Source organism: Lissotriton vulgaris, chromosome 9, assembly GCF_964263255.1.
Source record: "Lissotriton vulgaris chromosome 9, aLisVul1.2, whole genome shotgun sequence".
NCBI lineage: Eukaryota > Metazoa > Chordata > Amphibia > Caudata > Salamandridae > Lissotriton > Lissotriton vulgaris.
This window is the reverse complement of record NC_141697.1, coordinates 1231043036-1231068401: the sequence shown is the minus strand read 5'-3', so window position 1 is coordinate 1231068401 and position 25366 is coordinate 1231043036. Positions and strand designations below refer to the sequence as shown.

The 25366-nt window shown below is 47.6% G+C and overlaps 1 protein-coding gene across 1 annotated transcript in view; it reads right to left on the bottom strand.

Annotated features, from left to right (window-relative positions):
- CIDEC (cell death inducing DFFA like effector c) overlaps window positions 1-11789 on the bottom strand; it is a 92679-nt gene extending 80890 nt beyond the window's left edge. Inside the window, exon 1 of the mRNA XM_086939376.1 lies at window positions 11651-11789. The gene's annotated coding sequence lies outside the window, so the exon portion shown is untranslated. The remainder of the gene's footprint in view (window positions 1-11650) is intronic.
- Between the last annotated feature and the right edge of the window lie 13577 nt (window positions 11790-25366).

The following is a 25366-nucleotide window of genomic DNA, read 5'->3' as shown; positions in this document are numbered from 1 at the left end:
GGTACACACCTCTAGGGTCTGTGTCTAAAGTTTTGTGTTCTTAGGTTCAGCGGAAGTATCTTTTAATTCACTTTAACTGACTTTTACGCACCATTGACAGTGCATTGGTGCGCGCCGCACTTTCCGTGCTGCACCCGTCTCCTGGGGGCTACTCCCGACTTCATCATTGCTAGTCCTGACTGCTCCCAGCGAATCTCTAGGCCCTAGGCCTAACCATTGTTCGAGAAGAGTTACTTATACCACTTTTTTAATATATGGTCTGAGTGGCCACCCGCCCTCATCCATAACTGTGCAACTTTATATGTGTAACAGTGCTTTTGATTTAACGCTTGTGCCCCTTTCCTCATAAAGAGTACTGGGGAGTAATTTAGAAATAAATACATATATTTTTATAATATATACTTGTGTGGTGTCCTTTCATTTGATTACAGGATTGTATGTGGTAAAACAGCTCGCTTAACACGACCTCTTAAGTTAAGCCTTTAAGGCTGCTTAGTCCATGCTACCACTAGGATAGCTTGTCGAACAAGGTTGACTTACAACCAGACATCTTTGGGGTTTGTTTGGACTGATACCAAGTGGTTCCAGAATTGGAAACACTACATATCAGGCCAACTTCTCACATTGGTGTGCAGCGGTGCGGATTTGAGCTTGCTGTTTGTTTTACCATTGCAATCTTTATCAAATTGAAAGATCACATCAAGTACCTCTAGGTACATATAAATCAAAAGCTTAGCATATTAAGTTCTACTGAACTTAGTAGTTGTAGATTAAAGGGATTAGCACACCCTGACTACAACTCACTAGCAAGGTACAGTAGGAAACCACTTAGTGTAGGTAAGTGCATCACTTGCACCTCACTAGCAGTCATGTCTGATACAGGTAGAGCCTCAGGCTCTGCTCCTGTAATAGTTGATCCTATAGGGACAACATCCAGATATGACAACCTTAGCCACAAAGACCTGAGTGCCTTGTGCACAGCCAGGGGGCTAAAAAAGGGCAGAGGCCCTACCATTCCTTCCCTAGTAGCTCTCCTAGAAAAGGATGACCTAGATAAGGTGAGCCAGGCTCCCTTAGAATCAGGTGAAGGGATAAACTCCCCTGAGAATGAGGATCTTCCAGATGATGTAGTGGAGGAGGAGGAAGAAGAAGACTCTGATGTAGAAGAGCCTGAAGATCAGGATCAGGGGGGAAACCAGGTACAGGTTGCCAGGCTTAACCAGGCCAACTTGGACCTACATGAGAATGGAGAGGGCCAGCACCACTCCAGATCTCATAACCAAATTCTCCCAGGCAACAGGAGGGTGAGATCTCTATCAGGGGACTCTCATCTTTCTAGTGCCTCAAGAGAATCTCAAAGAGGGATGACTTCCTCCCAGAGAAAAGAGCATAGGGCCAGAATGAGGGCTGTCCAACTCCAGATAGAGAGGGAGGAGGTAGCTCTGGCTCAAGCTAAACTTACCTTGGCTAGGGAACAGAAATTAAGTGGCTTAGATGCCACTGGTGGCAGCAAAGTTCCTAAAGAAAAAGACAGGGCCTATGACAATAGAAACCTGACAAAAATTGTGCCCCCCTACAAGGAAGGGGATGATATCCACAAATGGATGACTGCTCTTGAGAGGGCCTGCATGGTACAGCAGGTCCCTGAGGATCAGTGGGCAGCAATTTTAAGGTACTCCTTTTCTGAGAAAGGGAGGGACAGGCTCCTCACTGTTAGGCCTGAGGATGCCAAAAACTACTCTGTTCTGAAGAGTGCTCTTATTGAAGGGTTTGGCCTAACCACTGAGCAATACAGGTTGTTGTTCAGAGACACCCAAAAAGCACAGACTCAGGACTGGACTGATTTTGTAGATTGTGCCACGAAGGCTCTGGAGGGTTGGCTGCAGGGAAGTAAAGTTTCAGACTATACAGGATTGTACAATCTTATGATGAGAGAGCAGATCCTTAATAACTGTCAGAACCAGCTGTTGCATCAATACCTTGTTGACTCTGATTTGACCTCTCCCCAAGAATTGGGAAAGAAGGCAGACAAATGGGTCAGAACAAGGATTAAGCAGAAAAACCAGAACCAAGGTGACCAGAAGAAAACAGACCAGAAGGGTGGGAATCAGAAAGATAAAGAAAAGGACCAGAAGTCTTCAGGCCCCCAAACTAGTAATAAGGAGGGGGGTTCCCAAAATGGAAACAAGAAAAAGAAGAATGATGGCCCAAAGAAACCTTGGTGTAATACCTGCAAATCAGTTTCACACTGGGGCAGTGAATGCACTAAGAAAAATCCAGTCCCCACCACTGCAGCTCCTAAAGCACCTGCACCCCCTAGTACAGTTAACAGTGGTGGTACACAGCCAAAGGGTTTAGTAGGGTTGACCCTGGGTACTGAGGTGGAATCTGGCCTAGTCAGAATCCCCACACAGGCAGTTCTCCTATATGATGTGGACTTATCTTTGCCCACTGCAGTAAGCCCCAGTAACCTGGGCAAATATAGGCAGACTCCCTTAATTAATGAGAAACTGGCTCAGGCCTACAGGGACACTTGTGCCAGTGTCACAATGGTGACACCTGGCTTTGTGGACCCTGGACAGATTGTACTAGGTGAAAGTTACCTAGTGACCAATGCAAGCAACTCCACTACTTCCCATAGTGTGGCTGTTGTGAACTTCTCCTGGGGAGGGGTAGATGGCCTAAAGAAAGTTGTTGTGAGTGCAGACCTCCCAGTAGACTGTCTGTTAGGCGATGATCTTGAAAGCTCAGTTTGGTCAGAAGTGGAGTACAGGACTCATGCAGAAATGCTAGGGATTTCAGCTCATGTCCTTGCAGTGACAAGGTCTCAGGCTAAGAAGTGCCTTCCTGAACCAGTGGTGGATCTTGAAACAATAGACCAACCACAACCCAAGAGAAGGAGCAAGAGGGTTAAGGCTGTGCCTTCCCACTTGCCCCAGGTTGAGGATCAAGTTTCACAGGAAACTGATTCTGCAGTCCAAGAGGAGACTGTCTCAGAGGAGCTTGAACCTGATCAGGTTGAGTTTCTGGGGACAGGGGGACCCTCAAGGGCAGACCTGGGGCAGGCCCAATTAGATTGCCCTTCACTTGAACCCCTCAGACAGCAAGCTGCTGCTGAGGCTGCAGGGAATGCTCAAGGTACCCATAAGGTGTATTGGGATGAAGGACTCCTTTATTCAGAGGCTAGAGACCCCAAGCCTGGCACAACCAGGAGGTTGGTTATACCTTTGAAGTTTAGGGGCTTCCTTCTTACCTTGGCCCATGATATTCCCCTTGCAGGACACTTAGGCCAGAATAAGACTTGGGACAGGCTTGTTCCACACTTTCACTGGCCTCACATGTCAGAAAATGTCAAGGAGTTTTGTCGCTCCTGTGTCACTTGCCAAGCCAGTGGTAAGTCAGGTGGCACAACAAAGGCCCCCCTGATACCACTACCTGTGGTGGGGGTACCCTTTGAAAGAGTTGGAATAGACATTGTGGGTCCCATGGATCCTCCAACAGCATCTGGGCACAGATTTATACTGGTGGTAGTGGATCATGCCACCAGGTATCCAGAAGCAATTCCCCTGAGGACCACCACAGCTCCTGTGGTGGCAAAAGCCCTCATTGCAGTTTTCTCAAGAGTGGGCTTTCCAAAGGAGGTTCTTTCAGACAGAGGTACTAACTTTATGTCTGGATACTTAATAGCAATGTGGAAAGAGTGTGGAGTAAACTATAAGTTTACCACACCCTACCATCCACAGTGCAATGGGCTTGTGGAAAGGTTCAACAAGACCCTAAAGGGAATGATAAAAGGTTTACCAGAGAAGCTTAGGCGGAAATGGGACATCCTTTTACCCTGCTTGCTCTTTGCTTACAGAGAGGTCCCACAGAAGGGGGTTGGCTACAGCCCTTTTGAACTTCTGTTTGGCCACCCTGTAAGAGGTCCATTGAGTTTGGTGAAGGAAGGATGGGAGTTACCTCTCAAAAAGCCTAAACTAGACATTGTGGACTATGTACTTGGTCTCCGCTCCAGGATGGCTGAATACATGGAGAGAGCATCCAAAAACCTTGAGGCAAGTCAGGAATTACAGAAAGCCTGGCATGACCAAAAGGCTGTTCTGGTTGAGTACCAGCCAGGGCAGAAGGTGTGGGTGTTGGACCCAGTGGGGCCAGCAGCTCTCCAGGACCAATGGACTGGACCCTACCCTATCATTGAAAAGAAGGGAGAAGTCACCTACTTGGTTGATTTTGGTACCCCTAGGAGCCCCCACAGGGTGCTCCATGTAAATCGTTTGAAAGCATTTGTTGACAGGGAGGACATGAGTCTCCTCATGGCCACAGATGGGGAACAGGAGGAAGAGAGTGACCCTCTCCCAGACCTGCTTTCCCAGAACCCTGATGATGGTTCAGTTGATGGAGTAGCCTTGGCAGGCAGCCTCACTGAGCAGCAACAGGTGGACTGCAGACAGGTGTTGCAGGCCCACAGACATTTGTTTTCACTCACACCCAGTCAGACTAACTGGTGCACCCATGAGGTGGACACTGGTGACAATCTGCCTGTGAAGAATAAGATCTACAGGCAACCTGACCATGTCAGGGATTGTATAAAGGCTGAGGTGCAAAAGATGTTGGAGCTTGGAGTGATTGAGCCATCAGAGAGCCCATGGGCTAGCCCAGTGGTCCTTGTGCCAAAACCTCATACCAAAGATGGGAAGAGAGAAATGAGGTTTTGTGTGGACTACAGAGGTCTCAATGCTGTCACTAGGACAGATGCTCATCCCATTCCAAGAGCAGATGAGCTCATTGATAAATTGGCTTCTGCCAAGTTTCTGAGCACATTTGATTTGACAGCTGGCTACTGGCAAATCAGACTAGCTGAAGAGTCAAAAGCCAAAACAGCATTCTCTACCCCTAGTGGACATTATCAGTTTGTGGTAATGCCCTTTGGTTTGAAGAATGCACCTGCCACCTTCCAAAGGTTGGTGAATCAAGTCCTTGCTGGGCTGGATGACTTTTGTGCAGCATATCTAGATGATATTGCTGTCTTTAGCTCCACCTGGGAGGATCACCTGATCCACCTGAAGAAGGTTCTGGAGGCCCTGCAAAAGGCAGGCCTGACTATCAAGGCTACTAAGTGCCAGATAGGGCAGAGCAAGGTTGTGTACTTGGGCCACCTAGTAGGTGGGGGTCAAGTTCAACCACTGGAGAGCAAGATCCAGACCATACAGGACTGGGCTCCTCCAACTACCCAGACACAAGTCAGAGCCTTCTTGGGCCTGACTGGGTATTACAGAAAATTTGTAAAGAACTATGGGTCCATTGTGACACCATTGAATGACTTGACATCCAAGAAGATGCCCAAAAAGGTTCAGTGGACAGTTAGCTGTCAAAAGGCATTTGATGACCTGAAGAAGGCCATGTGCTCTGCACCTATCCTGAAGAGTCCTGACTACTCCAAACAGTTCATTGTACAGACAGATGCTTCTGAGTTGGGGGTGGGAGCTGTGCTTTCACAACTTAATCAAGATGGTCAAGACCAGCCCATTGCTTTTATTAGCAGAAGGCTGACCCCCAGGGAGAAACGTTGGTCAGCTATTGAGAGGGAGGCCTTTGCTGTGGTTTGGGCCCTGAAGAAGTTGAGGCCATACTTGTTTGGTACTCACTTCCTAATTCAGACAGACCATAAGCCCCTCTTGTGGCTAAATCAGATGAAGGGTGAAAATCCCAAACTGCTCAGGTGGTCCATTTCCCTACAGGGGATGGACTTTACAGTGGAGCACCGCCCAGGGACTGACCATGGTAATGCAGATGGTCTCTCCAGGTACTTCCACTTAGAACATGAAGACTTATCTGGTCAAGGTTAAGTTTAATGTCCCTGCGTTTGGGGGGGGGGTTATGTAGGAGAGTAGGGTCTGCTATCCTATGGTCACCCCAATTTTTGCTTTTTGCTTCACTGGTTTTCGACTAACTGAGGCTGTGGGCCTGCTAATCAGACCCCCAGCCTGCTGTTCTCTCTCTAAATTTATGATACATGTGCTATAGGTACATACCACAATTGGAAATGGACTCCTTGTCAGCCCCTGTACCATGCACTATAGGTGCTCAGGGCATAGGTGCCACCAAGGCCTACCAGGGGCTGAAGCATAGCTTTTGCCACCCCTGGCTGGTTCTTAAATTGACACAACTGGCTGATCACTCAGCTGGGGCAAGTGGGTGTAATCACCCCTTGCTTAGATATAGTATACCTATATCTAAACCTATATCTGGACACATATATAGCCTGTAAGCCACTCCTATGGAAGGCCTCATCAATCCTGGAGGCAGAGTGCGTGGTTTTATGTGAGATGGTGCTCTGGCATGAGCTGAGCCTGTCTGCAGCTGTCGGGAACAACTCCCTAAGCTGATCCGGGATAACGCCATACCATATACTCTTAAGCGCCTTATAATCCTCGCGGTTATATAGCAACTTTGGTTTGGCTTTATCGAAACATGTCGTGTAAGGTGTCATACGAATTGGAATACTACCCCCTCGCCAGTTCTGGCGACGGGGGTAGCATTCCACCGTTCTAAAGGGAGAAGACATGTTACTTTACTGAAACGCGGTTGATTTAAAATGAGCCTCAGATCCACAAAATGGATGCCCCTGCCACAGACACGGGTCTGGCCTCCTGCTGCTGACCGAAACTCGGCAGAGGAGGCCTGGACAAAGAGTTTCCTGTCACAGGGCGGTGTCAAACCACCCCAGACAGGATATAGTGGATTGGAGTAGGGAGGTTTCAAAGAAACCAGACACTGCCTGGGGAGCACAAGGCTGCCCCTTGCAGGATCCGGCCAAACCGGTTCTGGGGCCTCCCAGCCCCTGTCCCAGCGCGGCCAGGATCAAAGGAGAGGGGTGTAACCACCCCCTTCCGAGGTCCCACCCATAGGAGGGGACCTAGCAGGATGTCCAACCCCCGAGATTCGAATAAGAGGGGGAGCAGTCCCAATGGAACTCAGATCATCCTGAAGAAACATAAGAAACGAATTCTGGACCCTTCGACTTTCTACACGACGTAAGAAGACTGAAGAATCTCCCTTGTGGTCAAGGAGTGACCACCCTGTGCAAACAGGCACCATCCAGCCCTCGACCCTTGCTTTGTTGCAGTTCCCGCCGGAACTCGAGCGACAGAGATCGACGAGATCAAGCTTGCCTGCCTTCTACCTGCCCGATCCACAGTCCCTGCAGAGCTGAGACCCGTGGAGGCGACCGGAAGCGTGGGGCACGCCATCTTTAAAAGGCCACGAGACGCTGACCGTGCAGCCCACGAGTGATCCTCGAAGCTGTGCACCGGGGTTTGAGAAGCCCCAGCCCCGAGCTCCACTTGCACCAAAGCTCACCCCTCCACACTCGACGAGTGCTGCGTGGGGCCCTTCTGCTTGTGTGCGCTCGACGCGTTGGCCCGGTCACTTGCCAGCTGGCTTGTGGCCCCTGTGCCGACGAAACTTGAAATACGACTCGCTTTTCTGGTTGCTCCAGATCTGCACCAGCTCCTGTGAAAAGGAGCACCCACTCTGACCCTCCTGGTTCGAGTGATAAGCAATCTCCCGGTTCCGCGTGGATTGCTTTTGCCAAGTGCTGTTTGCTGCAATCTTGAAGCCGACGGTGCTGACGGCGAGAGCCTACGTGGGACAGATCGTGACCTGCTCCTGGACGTCGCAGATGCCCCAGAGCCCACGTGACAGCGGAGAGAAGCCTATCGACAACCGCCTGATTGCGCCCGACATTGCCTGGTTCCGTCCTGGTTCCACCCTGGTCACTGCTGAGTGACCCAGACTCTGTCCCCTCTGCTTTCAGGTACTTTTCTACTTCGATCCACCCTTGGATCGCACCGGACACTTCTGCTTCACAGCGCCTGCAGCTGCAACAGCTTCAAGCACCAAGAACCTGCGTGACAGAACCCGACGCCACTTCGACCCTGTGCACCCACGGCCTGTGGGTGAGGTAACATTGCAACGCCGGTGTCTATACACTGGTACACACCTCTAGGGTCTGTGTCTAAAGTTTTGTGTTCCTAGGTTCAGCGGAAGTATCTTTTAATTCACTTTAACTGACTTTTACGCACCATTGACAGTGCATTGGTGCGCGCCGCACTTTCCGTGCTGCACCCGTCTCCTGGGGGCTACTCCCGACTTCATCATTGCTAGTCCTGACTGCTCCCAGCGAATCTCTAGGCCCTAGGCCTAACCATTGTTCGAGAAGAGTTACTTATACCACTTTTTTAATATATGGTCTGAGTGGCCACCCGCCCTCATCCATAATTGTGCAACTTTATATGTGTAACAGTGCTTTTGATTTAACGCTTGTGCCCCTTTCCTCATAAAGAGTACTGGGGAGTAATTTAGAAATAAATACATATATTTTTATAATATATACTTGTGTGGTGTCCTTTCATTTGATTACAGGATTGTATGTGGTAAAACAGCTCGCTTAACACGACCTCTTAAGTTAAGCCTTTAAGGCTGCTTAGTCCATGCTACCACTAGGATAGCTTGTCTAACAAGGTTGACTTACAACCAGACATCTTTGGGGTTTGTTTGGACTGATACCAAGTGGTTCCAGAATTGGAAACACTACATATCAGGCCAACTTCTCACAGAGGGGGATCCATTTGAAGGTCTTACGTAGGAGGCGGAGGGTGTGGAAGCAGGAGGACGAGACCGAGTTGATCTGGCAGTCCATTTTGAGCTCCGAGTTCAGGATGATTCCCATGAACATGAAATACCTTGAAAAAACAATAGGCGTTTTAGGAGAGAAAAAGGACAGTGGCGGCTGGTGTGCGGGCGGAGTGGCAAGACGGGGGAACAAACAACAAATAAACTTTTTTTAAACCTTACATTTGTCATGCTATTCAATGCAGGTTTCCATGTCCTTGCTGCAACAAAGGATCCCAGCCTTCCCTGTGGCCAATCCTGATGCTGCCTTCATGTTTGAAGGCAGTGTCAGAATTGGCCTGAGTGCTGGGAATTTGCGTCCACAAAGAGACTGGGTGCCTGTGCTTTGCTGTCTTCAACCCCGCAATGCAGCTGGGTTGGAGACAGCTCCGTGTGTATGTTGGCTTGGTCAGCCTGACATAGACGGCCAAACTGACATGCGCACTTACAACAGTGCAACCACCTTCTCTGCCCTCGCGATGGCCCCACCCCCAAGTCTCGCCCTGTCCTCAGAACCTTGAAAATAAAACGATAATAAACCTGTTTTATTATCTTTTTAATTTTCCAAGTTTTGAGGCTGGCGGGGTTGGGTGGGGTGTTAGAGACACCGCCACTGAAACGGGAACAGTTTGTTTAATTGAACATTGCAGCCAGAAGATCAGTTACAGGCATAGGGTTCAATTTGAGCACGGGATCGAAACGTCGACTCTTTCTGGTGGCCACACTGATTACCATTGCCAGTGTTCGCCACTCTGGTTATACTTGTGACACTGATTTTAAAAGTGGCCAGTTTGCTCCTCTTTGCCTGTTAGGTTCTGTTGGTCATTTTCTTCCCCACTGTGTGTCCTTCCTTAGTGCGGTACAGGACTGTGCCCTGCTACAACTGTTGTGGTTTGAATATCCTTGAACATATTTTTATGTATCAAAACAAAACTAAAAATCCTTGTCCGGCTGGACATGGTAAATATATAGCAGCCTATTGTGGTCTATGTACTATTGTTAATAATTTTAGAAACCGCTTAGGACCATTGTTCTTTTCATGACTTATACCCGAGGTCCTCAGCCAACTTTTCGGGTCCCCTTGTTTATTTAAAAAAAATAAAGCAGCAAGTAGAGAGTGGGCAAATGTGAGCCACAAACCACAAAGCCATGGGCCCTCAACGAGCGGAATGCGGTCCTAGGTCAGCTTTCTGAAGGTCCCCAAGAGGTCTTTAGAAAACCAGGCGTGGGCTGCGACCTACAAGAGTGTTCACAGTACCTCTAGGAATACAACCACGCACAAAGGTTTGCACAGTAACACAAGGGGATGTGCAGTAACAAAAGCACGTATTCAACAGCCTGCACAATGAGACAAGTTTGTGCAGCAACAGGATGCACTCTGGTCTACACATTAACAGATGTGTGTGTGTGTAATTGTGCATGCACCACAACAGGCACTTCGCTCTTTATATCACCACAAAGTTCTCTGGAGCGGTCTCCACAAGAGAACAGTTTGTATTGAATAACACAAGTGTTGTAAGTAATTTGCACTGGAATACAAGTGTGAGCAGCTAACACCCAAGTAGTGTGATCTGTACAGTGATACAAGGGGTTGTACATTAACAGTTGTGTTCAGTCGCTTTCACATAACAGAAACCCAAGCGTGTGCGATCACTTACGTTTACTTGTTTTCACAGTAACACAGGTGTGCACAGTTACAAAATATACACAGCAACACAAGTGTCCCTACAGTAGCACGTGTGTATAGGGGGCTGTACAGAGCACACGTGTGTGTAGATTAGCACATTTGCCTCGGATGGAAAGTCATTAAGACTGGTGTCTGGGGTGCGAATACACAGTGACACTCATGTATAGTGGTCTGAACCGAGACGTAAGCGGCTGCGCAGTAAGACCAGCCTGCACGAGGTGTGCACAGAAATAGATGCATGCGTTTTGCAACTTTCACAGGAACCCATATTTGTGTACAATCATTGTGTTAGCGATTTGCACAGTAGCACGTGTGCATACAGTAACAACGGTGCACATTAATACAAGCCGGCGTACAATAACACAAGTGTGAAGAAGGATCTCCGTGACATCAGCACACATGTGACTTTCACAACCCCTGGTGTCGAGCCAAGGAAAGTGCCACGTTCATTGGCGGGAGGCGCTACATTCGCGCAGGTGTGTAAAGATTCTACGCTCTGTGTGACAAATCTCTTTAGCAGCACCCTGCCATAAACCCAATAATAACGTCCCTGTGACGTCCCACTGGCCGCGGGTCACGAGGTCACCCTCAGGCCGTCCTGGGGTCAGATGACACCTCTCTGCACAGGTGCAAGACATTGTGCACGAACAGCACCAACGGGTCGGGTATTTTAAGCCACACTCTGGAGTCTTTTCAACACACACATGTAATAAAAGGAAAACTACAAGTCCCAGGATTCATAGTGCACCTGCCCAACGCCCGAGGAGATGAAAGTGACTCTCGCTTGAAGGCGTTTGAAGCGATCACAAATCACCGTCACTGTCAGTCATTCGTGTTTATCAGAAGTCACAAACCAGCACCCATCCATTCATTCATTGTAAACGGGGTCCGAGTCACGCTACAAATATCAACATATGTTACAGAGAGTAAAGTAAAGCTGTGCTGTGTGAGTGTTATGCTTGTAAATGAATGAAAGATGTATGTATGTATGTAAGGGGTGTCCTGTCACGCGAGCCAGCAAAGGGCATCGAAGCGCTGCACAGGGTGAACGGCAAGCACATGTTATGGAGATAGGAGAGGATGTTCGGTATCGGATGAGTAAATAAATACACAATATCCCACTACACGATACTGGAGCGGGGGGGGGGGGGGGGGGCTCAGCCCCTGTGCCTTGTAGTACACACCATAGAGACGTTTTAATAGCACAGTTTTACGTCTTCGCCTCATTTCTCGCTCTCTGCCCTCGGGGTCCCTCCAGCCCTCAGTGAAAGACCCACCGGGGGCACTTACCGGTGATGAGGAGGGTTGGGGGGCGCTCCACCGCCTGCGGGAGATGCCGGCCCTCCGTGTCTCCTGCCCCTGGTCCCAGCTGTAGTAAATCCCTATTACATACCCCCTCCTTCCATGTAACTCCTCCCCCAGCCCTGCTGCCGAGCCCAGTCCGGCTCCTCCCCCTCCCTCCCTCCCTCAAGCACCAGTGAGGCCAGCACTCCTCCCTGCACTGGTCTGCCTGGGAGCACTGGGGCAGAGGTCAGAGCCAGGGGCCCCTGGGCCGGGTGTGTGAGGTGACAGTGTGCGAGGGGAGCGCCTGGAAGGGCGGATTGGCAACAGCTGCCACCCTTGACCTCCCCTCTGTAGCGCCTCCTGCAGCAACAGAGGCTTCTCAGAGGAACGAGTCTGTGCAGGTTGCAGACCTCACCAGGAAGATTGTACCGAGAGGAGGGTGCGGGGCAGGGGCCCCTGGGCTGGGTGTGTGAGGTGGCAGTGTGCGAGGGGAGGGCCTGGAAGGGTGGATAGGCAACAGCTGCCACCCTTGACCTCCCCTCTGTAGCGCCTCCTCCCAGCAACAGAGGCTTCTAAGAGGAACGAGTCTGTGCAGGTTACAGACCTCACCTGGAAGATTGTACCGAGAGGAGGGTGCGGGGCAGGGGCCCCCTGGGCGGGTGGGGGGGGGGGGGGGGGGCAGTGTGCGAGGGGAGCGCCTGGAAGGGCTGATAGGCAACAACTGCCACCCTTGACCTCACGCCTGTAGCGCCTCCTGCAGCAAAGGAGGCTTCTAAGAGGAAAGAGTATGTGCACGTTACAGACCTCACCTGGAAGATTGTACCGAGAGGAGGGTGCGGGGCAGGGGTCAAGGGCGAGTGGGCCCCTGGGCTGAGGCAGCTTTACAGTAAACATGTCCAGATAGCTCTGGTGATTAATGATCCTGCTGGAGAACAATCTTTTGTCTGTTTGTAGTTTTGAAATGCAGATAAACTGTAGTTTATGTGGAAGCTCAGTGGGTTACTTGCAGTTCAGAAGTTACAATCCTAACATATGACAGCAACCAACGAACTGTCATCAAAGAGCTGCATACAAACCTGAATGTTATATTTAGAACTTCTTTTTTTGTGTGTGTTGCAATATAGTTAGAATCGTCCCAGTCTTTTATTACTCTAATGTTTCTAAAAAGAGTTTGTTTGGGCAGATATACACTTTTATCAGTAAAGCCAACCACTGGAGTACTCTTTAAATCCTGAGTTTGTGCTTCTCCCGACCAAACCCTCTTAAAACATACAACCCACCAGTATGGATGACATGAGATTCCTACACCTGGTAATCCTCATTGGCTTATGTGACACTCCCTGTAGGCGGATTAAAATACTTGTATGATTCATTGTCTCTGCATAATGTGTGCATGATATAAAGGACTGTTGCACCCTACACAATGCGTAGCACTATACAACTAATGAAATACATATGAGGGAGGGGCTACAGAGAGATGAGGAGCACTGTTGGAGGGAGGCAGTGAGGGCATCCAAGGACGAGCTCGTGACAGGGAGGGGCTTTGGACAGATGAAGGGAATTGGTGGAAGGTGGTAGTGACAGAGTCTGAGGAGGAGGGCATGAGGTAGAGAGGCTACGCAGAGATGAGGGGCACTAATGGAGGGTGGCAGTAAGGGAATCCGAGGAGGAGGTCATGGGTGGGGCTACAGCGAGATGAGGGGCACTGGTGGAGTGTGGGAGTGTGGGAGTCTGAGGAGTAGGTCATGAGGGTGAGAGGCTACGCAGAGATGAGGGGCACTAATGGAGGGTGGCAGTAAGGGAATCCGAGGAGGAGGTCATGGGTGGGGCTACAGCGAGATGAGGGGCACTGGTGGAGTGTGGGAGTGTGGGAGTCTGAGGAGTAGGTCATGAGGGTGAGAGGCTACGCAGAGATGAGGGGCACTAATGGAGGGTGGCAGTAAGGGAATCCGAGGAGGAGGTCATGGGTGGGGCTACAGCGAGATGAGGGGCACTGGTGGAGTGTGGGAGTCTGAGGAGTAGGTCATGAGGGTGAGAGGCTACGCAGAGATGAGGGGCACTAATGGAGGGTGGCAGTAAGGGAATCCGAGGAGGAGGTCATGGGTGGGGCTACAGAGAGATGAGGGGCACTGGTGGAGTGTGGCAGTGTGGGAGTCTGAGGAGTAGGGCATGAGGGTGAGAGGCTATGGAGAGATGAAGGGCACTGTTGGAGGGTGGGAGTGAAGGTATCTACGAGAAAGAGGCCAGTGGTGGGGCAGCAATAAAGACTTTCGCACCAGCGCTAAAGCTGGCCCTGTCATGGCCTTTCTGTTTTTGTTTATTTAATTAGCAGGGGGTCATTCGGGCCACCGTGGAACATATTTTAAAGTGTGTGTTAATTATATTTACTGTTACATTCAATGTTTTAAGTTTGAGGGTGATTTTACTAATGTTGTTTTTACCAGGAGTAATGAACAAGCATTGGAAATTCAATAGGTCTCGCATTATTAAAGTTTGAGCAGTTGGCATCGAAAATGGCAATGTTGTTAGTGCTAGTTATGGAGTTGCAATTATACTGAAATACAATCACATGTAATGCGTAGGTGTATTAAAAAGTTAAATGATAGATAATGTTGTTGAAGAAGTGTCTGTAAGGAAATCTTTGTGGTGAAGTGGGAATGAGGACTCTTGGGAGGCGGTTCATTAGAAGTGAACTGATAACGTTGAATGTGAAGTAAATACGTTTTTTATGCCATGCCTCAAATTCACTCTAGTGGGTATTTTACACACAATTTTTGCCAGGTAAAGCCTGGTGAAATTTGTACAGAGAAGTAACATGCCAAGGTTTGCAACTCGGAAGAAATATCCAAAAAATTAAGTACGGTACAGGAGGATGGGTGTATATCATGGATAGAAAAATAATAGATACACTCAAGAGTTTCAAATAATCTGATAAAGTGCAGGATCAGATTAAGGAAGCACAACAAGCAGGAAGGCACAATAATGTAGGAAGGAAGAAGAAACAAGCATTTGCAATGCAATAGGTCTCGCATTAGGAAAGTTTGAGCTATTGGTATTGTATATGACACATTTTTTATTTATGTTTTGATTTTTGAAAATAGCGAAATTAATAGCTTTGTCATTTACAATGCCAATAGTTATAACTTTCGCAAATGTGACACCTATAGCATTTGTAATGCAATATGTTTTGTATTTACGTGACTTACATGTATTGATATTACAAATGACAATGGTTTAATTTTTTTTAATAATTAATACTTAAATAAAAGTTTTTGTAATTTATAATGGCAATAGCTTAAAGTTTTGTAAATAACTTTTGTGAAGATTATGTTCAGTGTATTTTATTGTGACGAAAATCCAAGAACAGAAGTGAAATATTAACATATTACACCTTACATTTACAGCTTTAAGTATTTATGAATCTGAGGCGAAAATACCAGCTTTGTGTGCTTTTCTTCATTTTCGTACCAGACTGCATATCAAAAAAATAAAAGTTATTGTAATTTATGATGGCATTAACTTAAACGTTTGTAAATAACTTTTGTGAAGATTATGTTCAGTGTATTTTATTGTGACGAAAATCCAAGAACATTGCATTTGCACCTACACACACACAGAGCCACACACATATAGATGTGGTGGTGGTGGATCTGGGGGATATGGTGGTGGTGGATGTGGTGGTGGATGTGGTGATGGTGGTGGATGTGGGGGTGGATGTGGTGGTGGATGTGGTGGTGGTGGTGGATGTGGTGGTGGTGGAGGTGGTGGATGTGGTGGTGGTGGAGGTGGTGGATGTGGTGGTGATGTGGTGGGTGTGGTGGTGGTGGATGTGGTGGTTGTGGATGTGGTGAATGTGGTGGTGGATGTGGTGGTGGAAGTGATGGTGGTGGATGAGGTGGTGGATGCAGTGGTGGATGAGGTGGTGGATGAGGTGGTGGATGTGGTGGTGGATGTGGTGGTGGTGGATGCAGTGGAAGTGGTGGTGGATGTGGTGGTGGATGTGGTGGTGGATGCGGTGGATGTGGTGGTGGTGGTGGTGGATGCAGTGGTGGTGGAAGGGGTGGTGGATGTGGTGGATGTGGTGGATGTGGTGGTGGATGTGGTGGTGGATGTGGCGGTGGTGGATGTGGTGGTGGTGGATGTGGTGGTGGAGGTGGTGGTGGTGGTGGATGTGATGGTGGATGTGGTGGTGATGGTTGATGTGGTGGCGGATGTGGTGGTGGATGCGGTGGATGTGGTGGTGGTGGATGCAGTGGATGTGGTGGATGCGGTGTTGGTGGTGGATGCGGTGGTGGTGCTAGTGGTGGATGGGGTGGTGGTTGTAGTGGATGTGGTGGTGGATGTAGTGGTGGTGGGTGTGGTGGTGGTGGATGCGGTGGTGGTGGATGTGGTGGTGGTGGATGTGGATGTGGTGGTGGATGTGGCGGTGGATGTCATGGTGGGTGTGGTGGTAATGGTGGATGTGATGGTGGATGTGGTGGTGGTGGTGGATGTGATGGTGGATGATGTGGTGGTGATGGTGGATGTGGTGGTGGATGCGGTGGAGGTGGATGCGGTGGATGTGGTGATGGTGGATGCGGTGGCGGATGCGGTGGTGGTGGTGGATGGGATGTGGTTGTGGTGGATGTGGTGGTCAGAATTACTTGCACTTCCCGTGAAAGCAGACATGCACGTTCCTGCCTGCAATAGCAGTTATGCATGCACTGTTTGGGATAGTAACAATGGGTGCACTGACTTTATTTTTTTTTATTTTTACAAAACAAATAAATCGATAGCAGCCTGCGATTGTGACAATGCACGCACTAAAGGTGATAGCCAATATTCCTATTTCATTTGTGAGAGAAGATGTGCACGCGCCCCCAGCAATAGTACTCACGTCTGCATTTAGCTGTCATAACCAATATGTTAGACATGGGTGTACAGCGTGCTCCCTGGTAGCGTAGCGCCGTTGCACGAGCGCCCCTTGCATACTAAACACCAAGACATAACTAATGACGGACTAAACGCACGCAATGTTATATTATGATGAATGGCTGCAGCCAGTGAAATTGTATCACACGCACCACAGTGCTTAGGCGCAGAGCCCGTGTTTGCAGGCCACATATGATGGAAGCGGAGGACAGGTGTTTAAGTCCCCGTCTCGCCCCCTCCAGGCATGAGGTCGCGCAATTACTGAGATGAGTTCGCCTAACAACCTTACCTTCTCTAGGGTACGCCCCCCTCGCCGGTAGTCGCGATCCTCGCGCCTATGCTTGGAGCCCCCGCCAATTCAGCCACTTAGTGCTGGCTCCGATGCTCCCCTCTGCAGCTCCCTCTCCAATCTCTGCGCAGGCAGCTGTGCATTCTTAAAGGGGCGATGCCTGACGCGCCGGTGGGCCCCACTGTAGCGCACGGAATTTAATAGCAGATGATGAGCCTGGATCACACCGAAAATCTCGAAATTTGACGTGAGCGAAACACGGGACTGTTATTTGCAAATGCTCTCCTTCTAGCCCTAAGCCCCGTCAAATATCTCTTGCCGGAAAAGTCTTAAAAACAAATGTTAAGCTCTGCGTTTTCAGAAGAAGATGTGAAAAGTGGTCGGCTCTTTTGTAACTAGAAAATGAAAACAGGGCGACGTGAGCGAATCCGAAACCTTCCATGGGGCGGGACTTCCGTCTTCGGAAGCCCGCGCCCACGGAGAGAAGCAGTGCTGGTGACGCGGGGTTCCCATGCCCGAGGGAGAGCCCCGCGGAGGCTGCAGAAGTTTAGAATGACGGTAAGTGGGGCTTTGGGGCTTTGAGGGGGTGCGCTTGTATGTATGCGGCGGTGGCGGCGGCGGGGGGGGGTCTCTGTATGTGTGTGTGCGTGCATGTGTGTAGGTGCGCTCCTGTGTGTGTGCGGCGGGGGGGTGCCGGTGAGTGGGGGGAAGTAGGGGGGTGCGCGCGCGTGTGTGTCTTTCTGCCTGCGTGTGCTATGCGTGCGTAAATAATGCTAACAGCGAGCATGTAATTCAAAAGCCTGATTTACAGATAATGGTCACAGCAAGCGTGTTCATTCAAAGCCAGCCTCGGGAAAACAAAACTAATGAAAAGCGAAACTGACACTGCACACACAGCAAGCAGCGCGCTCCCGCGGTAAAATCTGACAATGAACAGGCGCGCGTCTGACTGCTGTCCACATTCCCAAATACGGGTAACATTAGTTGTCTTGCTGACAGCATTCAATGCTTTCGCATTGAATGCTAGGTCAGCTCGACCTAAAAATGGAAAATGTGCTGAGTTTTCCATAATGAAAGAATTTCCATGCCGCAAAAGCAGAAAGACAGTAACTCGTGCCTAAAGTATGTAAAAGAAAGAGGCCAGGATATAGAAATTAATTTGTATCTATCTAGTTGGTGTTAAAGAATGATTTTACTGGTTTAGTGGTATGCACATTTGCAAAGTTTGCTTTTGTGTAATTAAACAGAAATCCACAAAAAAAATCACGAAATTACACGAAATGCAGAACCAGTATTTAGTACTATAGTATGTATGAAATGCATCCATGTATCTATTTTGAGAGGAAGGATGCATCCCTGTATCTATGTTGACAGCACGGACACATTTGAAACCGAAAAACCATAGAGGTGCGAACGACAGCCTCTCGTATGCTGGCCGGCCGATCACATTGTTCTTGTGTCCCAAGCCAAAATTGTGGCACAGGTGTAGCGTAAATATGCTGTGTAGTGTGGTTTCAGTAATGTTACGTAACACGGCTAATGTGAAATTAGTAAAATGATGTTAGATTGCGCCAGCATTACAGAAATGTCATCGGGTCTAGCTAGAACATTTGAAAGGTTGTTAAGTAAGTGACGAAAACATTGGGTACACAGTCCGTAGGCCTTAATGCATGCTAGTTCTTAAAAGTGAATTTAATAGACACACTAGGGGAGGTGGGATCGCAATGATGGTGAAATCTAACTTTTCCTGCGGGTTTAGTAGACTAGACATTGAAGATTGTGAATGTACCCGATATAACATCCACATTAACCCTCAACTCACTCTTGTAGGTCTTTTGATTTACAGACCCCCAGGAACAGACAAGAACTTTATAGCATCTCTTCTTGATAACATGTGCTCCTTGATCACTGGCACTGCCAATTTTACCATCATAGGAGATCTGAACATCCATTTTGACATCACCACTGACAATACGGTTAACACTCTGATAGCTGATTTAGACGCCCTACAGCTTTGCCAGCTTGTCAATGGCCCCACCCATAGCGGCGGACATCTTCTAGACCCGATCTTTTCCAATTTGACCAACGTGAACGTAGAACCGCCTATCCCCATGACCTGGACAGACCACTGCCTAGTGACCATGACACTGCCCTATGGGGACAATCCTAATATAAAACCCGCCCAGCAGGTGCGGAAAAGGCCACGGAGAAAGCTCCGTTTGGAGAAATTCCATGCTCTCCTCATAGCTGACCCTCCAACACTTAGCGATGACCCTAACTTAGGATATGTTAGATTCTGTGATTGGATTAACAGGGCCTTAGATACTTTGATTCCTGCTAAGTGGATCAAAGCACGCTCTCACGTATCCAGCCCATGGTTCAACGATGAGCTCACCTTACTCAGAAAGGAGCTAAAAAAAATGGAACGTAGATGGAGAAGAGACTACGATCCTGCTCTCAAAACCCTTTATGTCCATTCACAAAAAAGCTACCACCGTAAAATCTGTAGGGCTCGCGCAGCTTTCTACGCCAAAGAGATCAACAATAGCCACAACGCCTCCAAAACTATTTTCAGAATACTGAAAGAGCTCAGTGCCAAAAAATTATTAGGCAATTCCAACACCTCATCCACATTATGCGATAATTTGGCTACTTTCTTCATGGATAAAATCCAGAAAATCTATAATTCCTTTTCGGCCAGTCCACAACTCATTCCCAAAGCCGACCCTAATAGGCCCAAATTGTATTTCATTCCAGCACTTAACCAAGAAAACTTCATGGCTCTCTGCAATAAAATTAAGTCAGGTTCGCCAGCAGACCCCCTTAAACCCGAACAATTCAGAGAAGCAGATGAGACAGTACTTGGCCCCCTCAGAGACATTATTAACCTGTCCCTTCACACAGCTAATATACCCGCCAGCCGGAAGCAAGCATGGGTCTCCCCATTATAAAGAAACCCACGCTAGACCCTAACCTACCAGAAAACTTCAGACCTATATCTCTGCTCCCCTGGCCAGCCAAAGTGGTGGAAGCCCATGTCAACTCCATCCTGACCAACTTTCTGACGTCCAACTCAATACTAGACAGGTCCCAACATGGCTTCCGGGCCTGGCACAGCACCGAAACAGCCCTCCTGAGTGTGACAGAACACCTTCGAACCATCCTAGACTCAGGAGGAACGGCAGCACTAATCCTTTTAGATCTCAGTGCTGCCTTCGACACGGTCTCCCATGAGGTGCTGATATTCAGGCTGGAGGAAGCAGGGGTATCTGGTCAGGCCCTCAATTGGTTTAAGTCTTTCCTGTCAGGTAGATCCTTCAGGGTCTCCACCCCGCTGTTTCTCTCCATAGAATGCCCCATTGAACAAGGAGTGCCCCAAGGGTCTGCTCTCAGCCCCACCCTGTTCAATGTTTACATGCAACCTTTGGCAGAAGTAGCTAGGAAACACGGGTTGTCGTTAGTCTCCTACGCAATCGACACCCAGCTGGTGGTGGCATTGAAGGATGAGAACGGCTTGGGAGCGCAAAACTTTAAAGAGACTCTCTCTGACATTACCAGCTGGGTGACATTAAACTATCTCCAGCTCAACGCCGGCAAGACGGAGGCCTTGCTGGTAGGCAAAGATACTACTGCCTGGGGGAACAACTGGTGGCCTGAGGCAATGGGGCAACCACCGGATCCCAAATGTGTAGTAAAAAACCTAGGAGTATGGGTGGACTCAGCCCTGAATTTTACTCATCACACAAAAAAAGTGGCGGCAAACTGTTTCGGGATTCTGCGTAACCTAAGACCTATCCTAAAATACTTTGACCACCAAACCCGCCAACTGGTGGTACAATAAGCTATTCTCTCACGGCTAGACTACGCCAGCTCCCTGCTGCTAGGGACGAATGTTGCAGAGAAAGCTAGATTACAAAGAGTCCAGAACGCCGCCGCGAGAGCACTTATTGGACTTCCCTGCCACAAGCCTATAACTAACACCCTTCTGAAACTTCACTGGCTTCCAGTAGAGAAGAGGATCTACTTCAAAACGCTGTGCCTCGCTTTTAAAATCCTGAAATCTGCCTCCCCCCCTATGCTGTGCCCACTCCTTTCATTTTATACTCCCCGACGCGCGTTACGGTCGGAAGGACAGAACCTTGCTATTGTCCCCCACATTAAACTAGCCCGGATGGGCGGTCGCTCTTTCAGATACCTAGCAGCTAGGCTCTGGAATAAACTTCCAGCCCAGATACGCGGACTTAACAACGTGCTGTCCTTCAGAAAGGCCATAAAAACCTACCTCTTCTGTTAATCATGTTATGTCTTCTGCAATATTCCATCAGCAGCAACCACCCTCTGAGGCACGAACAGTCTGCGCCGGGACGCCCCTTTGCTGGGGCAGCCGTGCGCCATATAAATACATATAACATAACATAACATAACGTTGATAAGCAGCAGGCCTCTCATCCCTCCACCCTACATGTTGCAGCAAAATGGTTGCTAATTCAGAGCCTGCCCCTTTCATCTCCCTTTCCCAAGACAGGAAGCCTTTCCAGAGGCAGAGCCTGGCATGCCTGCTCCCGGTGACCAACCGTCCGTAAATTTCACGGACGGTCCGTAATTTCGGCTGCCTGTCCGTTGTGCGTGAAGGATTCTTTAACAGACGCCATTTGTTCGTAATTTTAACCGGGCACGGTCGCATATCCCTAAAGCAGGCACAGCTTCCACTCACCTCCCTTGTTGACTTGACATGATGCATTCAGGGCTGCTTGCATCTGAATAGATGCCCCTGCTCTTGAAGCTGCAGCCCCCACCCCTCACACCTCCAACCCTTGATGAGCTGTTAAGAGGTGCTTGAAGGTGACTGAGAGGGAGGGGCTGCAGCTTCAGGAGCAGGGGCATCTATTGAGGTGCAAACAGCCCTGAATGCGTCTTGTATCTGCAATTTGTGTGATTAAAGAAAGAACACGCGTCCAGGTTCGTGGGACAGGATGTTGTCTCTTGGCGTGGAACCAGTGGGTGTCACAAATTGCAATAAGGGACGTTTTTAACCATGGGGAAGGCAAACTCTGTACATACTTGTTTCAACATATCAAATCAATATTGAGAAAAGTTCTATTGTGTGGAAACATTTCTGTTTGAGATAGTTTTAGGAAAGTTGCACGAAAGAAACACAGGTCTAGGACAGTGACAATGTCATGGGCTATTCATTCAAATATATATAGTCAAAATAATACATTTACTTCGTTAAGTGCACACATATATGGGAAGCTCTTAGATTAAAAGCATATCAACACAATCGTTTGGTCACAAATATTTAAATTTTATTACATAATTACACAATATAAAAACATGTTAAAAACATTTTTCATAAATATGATCACCACAATATTAAAAAGTCAAAGAATCAAGAGGTCGACGCGGCGTTTCGGCTTTTTTCTAGTATGCCTTCATCAGGACTGATTCTAAACAAATTAAAATCATAAGACACAAAATTACCAAACGAATAGAATACATGAAAAAACATTTTTTAGTGAGCACTCATGTCCTAACCCCCTTAAACTAGGATAAGCAGGTTTTCTTGCTATACGAGCACATTGTTAGTACATTCCCTTAAGCATTTCTTTATTCTTGTGTTTTTCAAACAGTGCAATTTATTATATATCCTATTATCTCTGTTTTTGCCTTTCACTCGGAAAAAAGAGCGCCGTTATTGAGGACACCCAGTGATGCCATTACCAAAAAAGAAGTACCTCCCATAAATCAGGTGCGTACCTTGTTGTCCAAATGGATATAGTTATCCATGTGGTTTTTGAACTGATAGTTCTAACTGGAGTCCTTTCTGGTGATGTGGACCTCGCTGCTTTGCCTCAGAATTATTCGCAAAGTTGCTCTATTGCATAAATAAACAACATACATATGCTCGATAAATATTATGTTAATTCTTTTATGACACAGGGCTTTAGTTATTTATAATGATACCCCTCTATCATACCAAAGTTGTGGGTGAGTTGAATTTCCCCTCCTTCAACTTTTACTTAGATTTCCAGTGGTCAAAAATTTCATTTTCAATTTTAGTCCGCCTGAGGGTGTAAAGATAACAATGTATATCCCTGTTTTTTATCACCATATTTGTTCTTGTATAATCATAAGTCTTTAGGTAGACACGTACCTCAATATGGCTGTATTGTTGCCGTGTATTTAACTGCCAGGAGGAGCCACCGTTCTGTGATATAGGTGCCGAGCTCCCTGTGGGGTGAGTATTTCTATTACTAAAAACAATTTTTCTTTGTGCTTTAATTATTAATTTTTTATATATTGTGGTACATTTCCTTTTATGGCTGCTTACCGTTGGAACTGTATGGTTGATTATGACCCTCAAGCCTCTTTAAATTAGGTGAAGGTAAGTTTCACTGACATCATCTTCTTTCAATCGCTGATATCTGTGGGGGTTATATTATCAGCATTATACCTCTATTTGCTATAAGGTTTTATTCTTCAAGTTCTAAAATATTAAGCCTTTTGGTACATTTCCATCCTTACTTTAATTATTGTATTTTTATCTGCTCTATAGAGTTTGGAACTTTAATATTATGTCCTAACGTTTAGTCTATTCACAAGAATCTTTTTACAGTGCCATGTTTTCTTCAGAGCGCTGAGCTGGGTCTCATACCTGTGATATAGCAGTCGGCCTCCCTGCTCCTTCCTTCCTGGCAGTTCCTTCGTCTGATCTCCGCACGGCGTTCAGGTGGAAATGAAACGACCGTGAAGGGCGGTAGCTTAAATAATGCTTACTTGTTAATTTGGCGCCAAAAAGCACTGTCGGCCGCCTAGGTGAAAGCGTGACCGCGTTGCCGCGTTGTTATGGATACCATTAATCACCCGGCGTTTGGGTGGAGGCGTGCTCGCGTTGCCCGCGTTGTTATGGTTACCAATAAACACTCGGCATTTACATTGCCGTGATCGCGTGTTTCTATAAGAGGCGTATGACTTGTACTGAAGTGGGTTTATGCAGCGGAATTCCTCTATCCCAAAGTCATTTTCATAAACAGGACACTAAGTACTTAGGCGCCTCTGATGTGTTATTATTATCCATTTGATTTATGTTGCCGGCGGATAGTTTTAATAGCGCTCCCACCATTGGACACCTGCGTGTTCCAAGCCCTACCGCTATTGGTTTAAAATAGCATGGCAGGCGGCCGCGTCACGAATGTTTTGTTGCCGCGTTGCTATAGAAAAGGAGAGACATCGTGCGAGGAGGGTGCATACCATCCACGTCTCTCGTGGCACTAATCTTTTTGTTGCAGATCGGCCCATTGCTGTTCAGAATATTCTTATAAGCACAGACCCCGGGGTTTTGGAATTTGTTATTTATTCGCGGGGGACCTTGTTTTTTGTGTTTGATACTACTGGGGCCCTATTGGGTACATTTATAAATCATTGGGACATGTAGATATGGCCTCTGGTTCCCGGTACAAACATTTAATCGCATTATTCTTCTGGAGTGAGGGGTAACTCTCATCACTATTTATGGGGGAAAACTAAAGCGGTTGTCACTGACTATCTTTTGTGCTGGATATAAGCGGAAATGGATACATTAGGATCTCGGAGAAACTTATTTACATAAGTTATGTTCTTAATTCAGGATTATCTTCTCCCAGTCCTCCCTTGAGTTCAATCCACATCTCACACTGTTAAAAGAAGACATGTAAAATTGTTCTCTCCTTTTCCTCTTATTATCTAAGTTACCGCCTCTTTTGGACCCTGTAATTTTCTCCAGTCCGCACCATTTTAAGTCCTCAATTTGGTGTCCTGCCTCCTTCCAATGTTCAGTTAGAGGAGCCCCTAATTTGTTTGTCCTTATGGCTGACTTGTGCTCATTCAAGCGTAGTCTGACTTCTCTGGACGTTTCTCCTATGTAGGATTTCTGACACGGACATTGGATCAGATATATGATGTTTTTTGTCCTACAGTTCATGAAACTTTTTATGTTGACTGAGCTTTCATTAACTGTCACTGTTTTGCCTTTTATGATGCTACTACAATTATTACACCCTGAGCAAGGGAATGTTCCTGTTGGCATCGGGGTATTATTGATGGTACGCTGGTTGACAGTATTACTCTCTCTATATGTGTGAACTAGGCAGTTCCTGATAGTTCTATTTCTTCTGTATGAAAAAATGGGCCTAGCTATCGGGATCTGGGTTTTATCTCTTATTAGGTGCCAGTTCCTGTTTATAATGTTCTTTACTTTGTGGCTCACTTGGGAAAAATTAGTTACAAACATGATGGGATCCTGAGGATCCTGGGTCTTTTCTCTGGGTTGAAACAGATTATCCCTATTAAAATACTTGGCCCTTTTGTATGCGTGTCTAATCATTTTTTTGGGGTAACCCCTATTCAGGAACTTCTCCTTGAGGATGTCTGCATGTTTTTCATAAAGATCCACCAATGAGACCCATAGTCTCATGCATAGGGTCTCTTACAGAACCTTTGAGCAAGTATGTCGAAGTATTCCTACAGCCCATAGTCCAAAAACA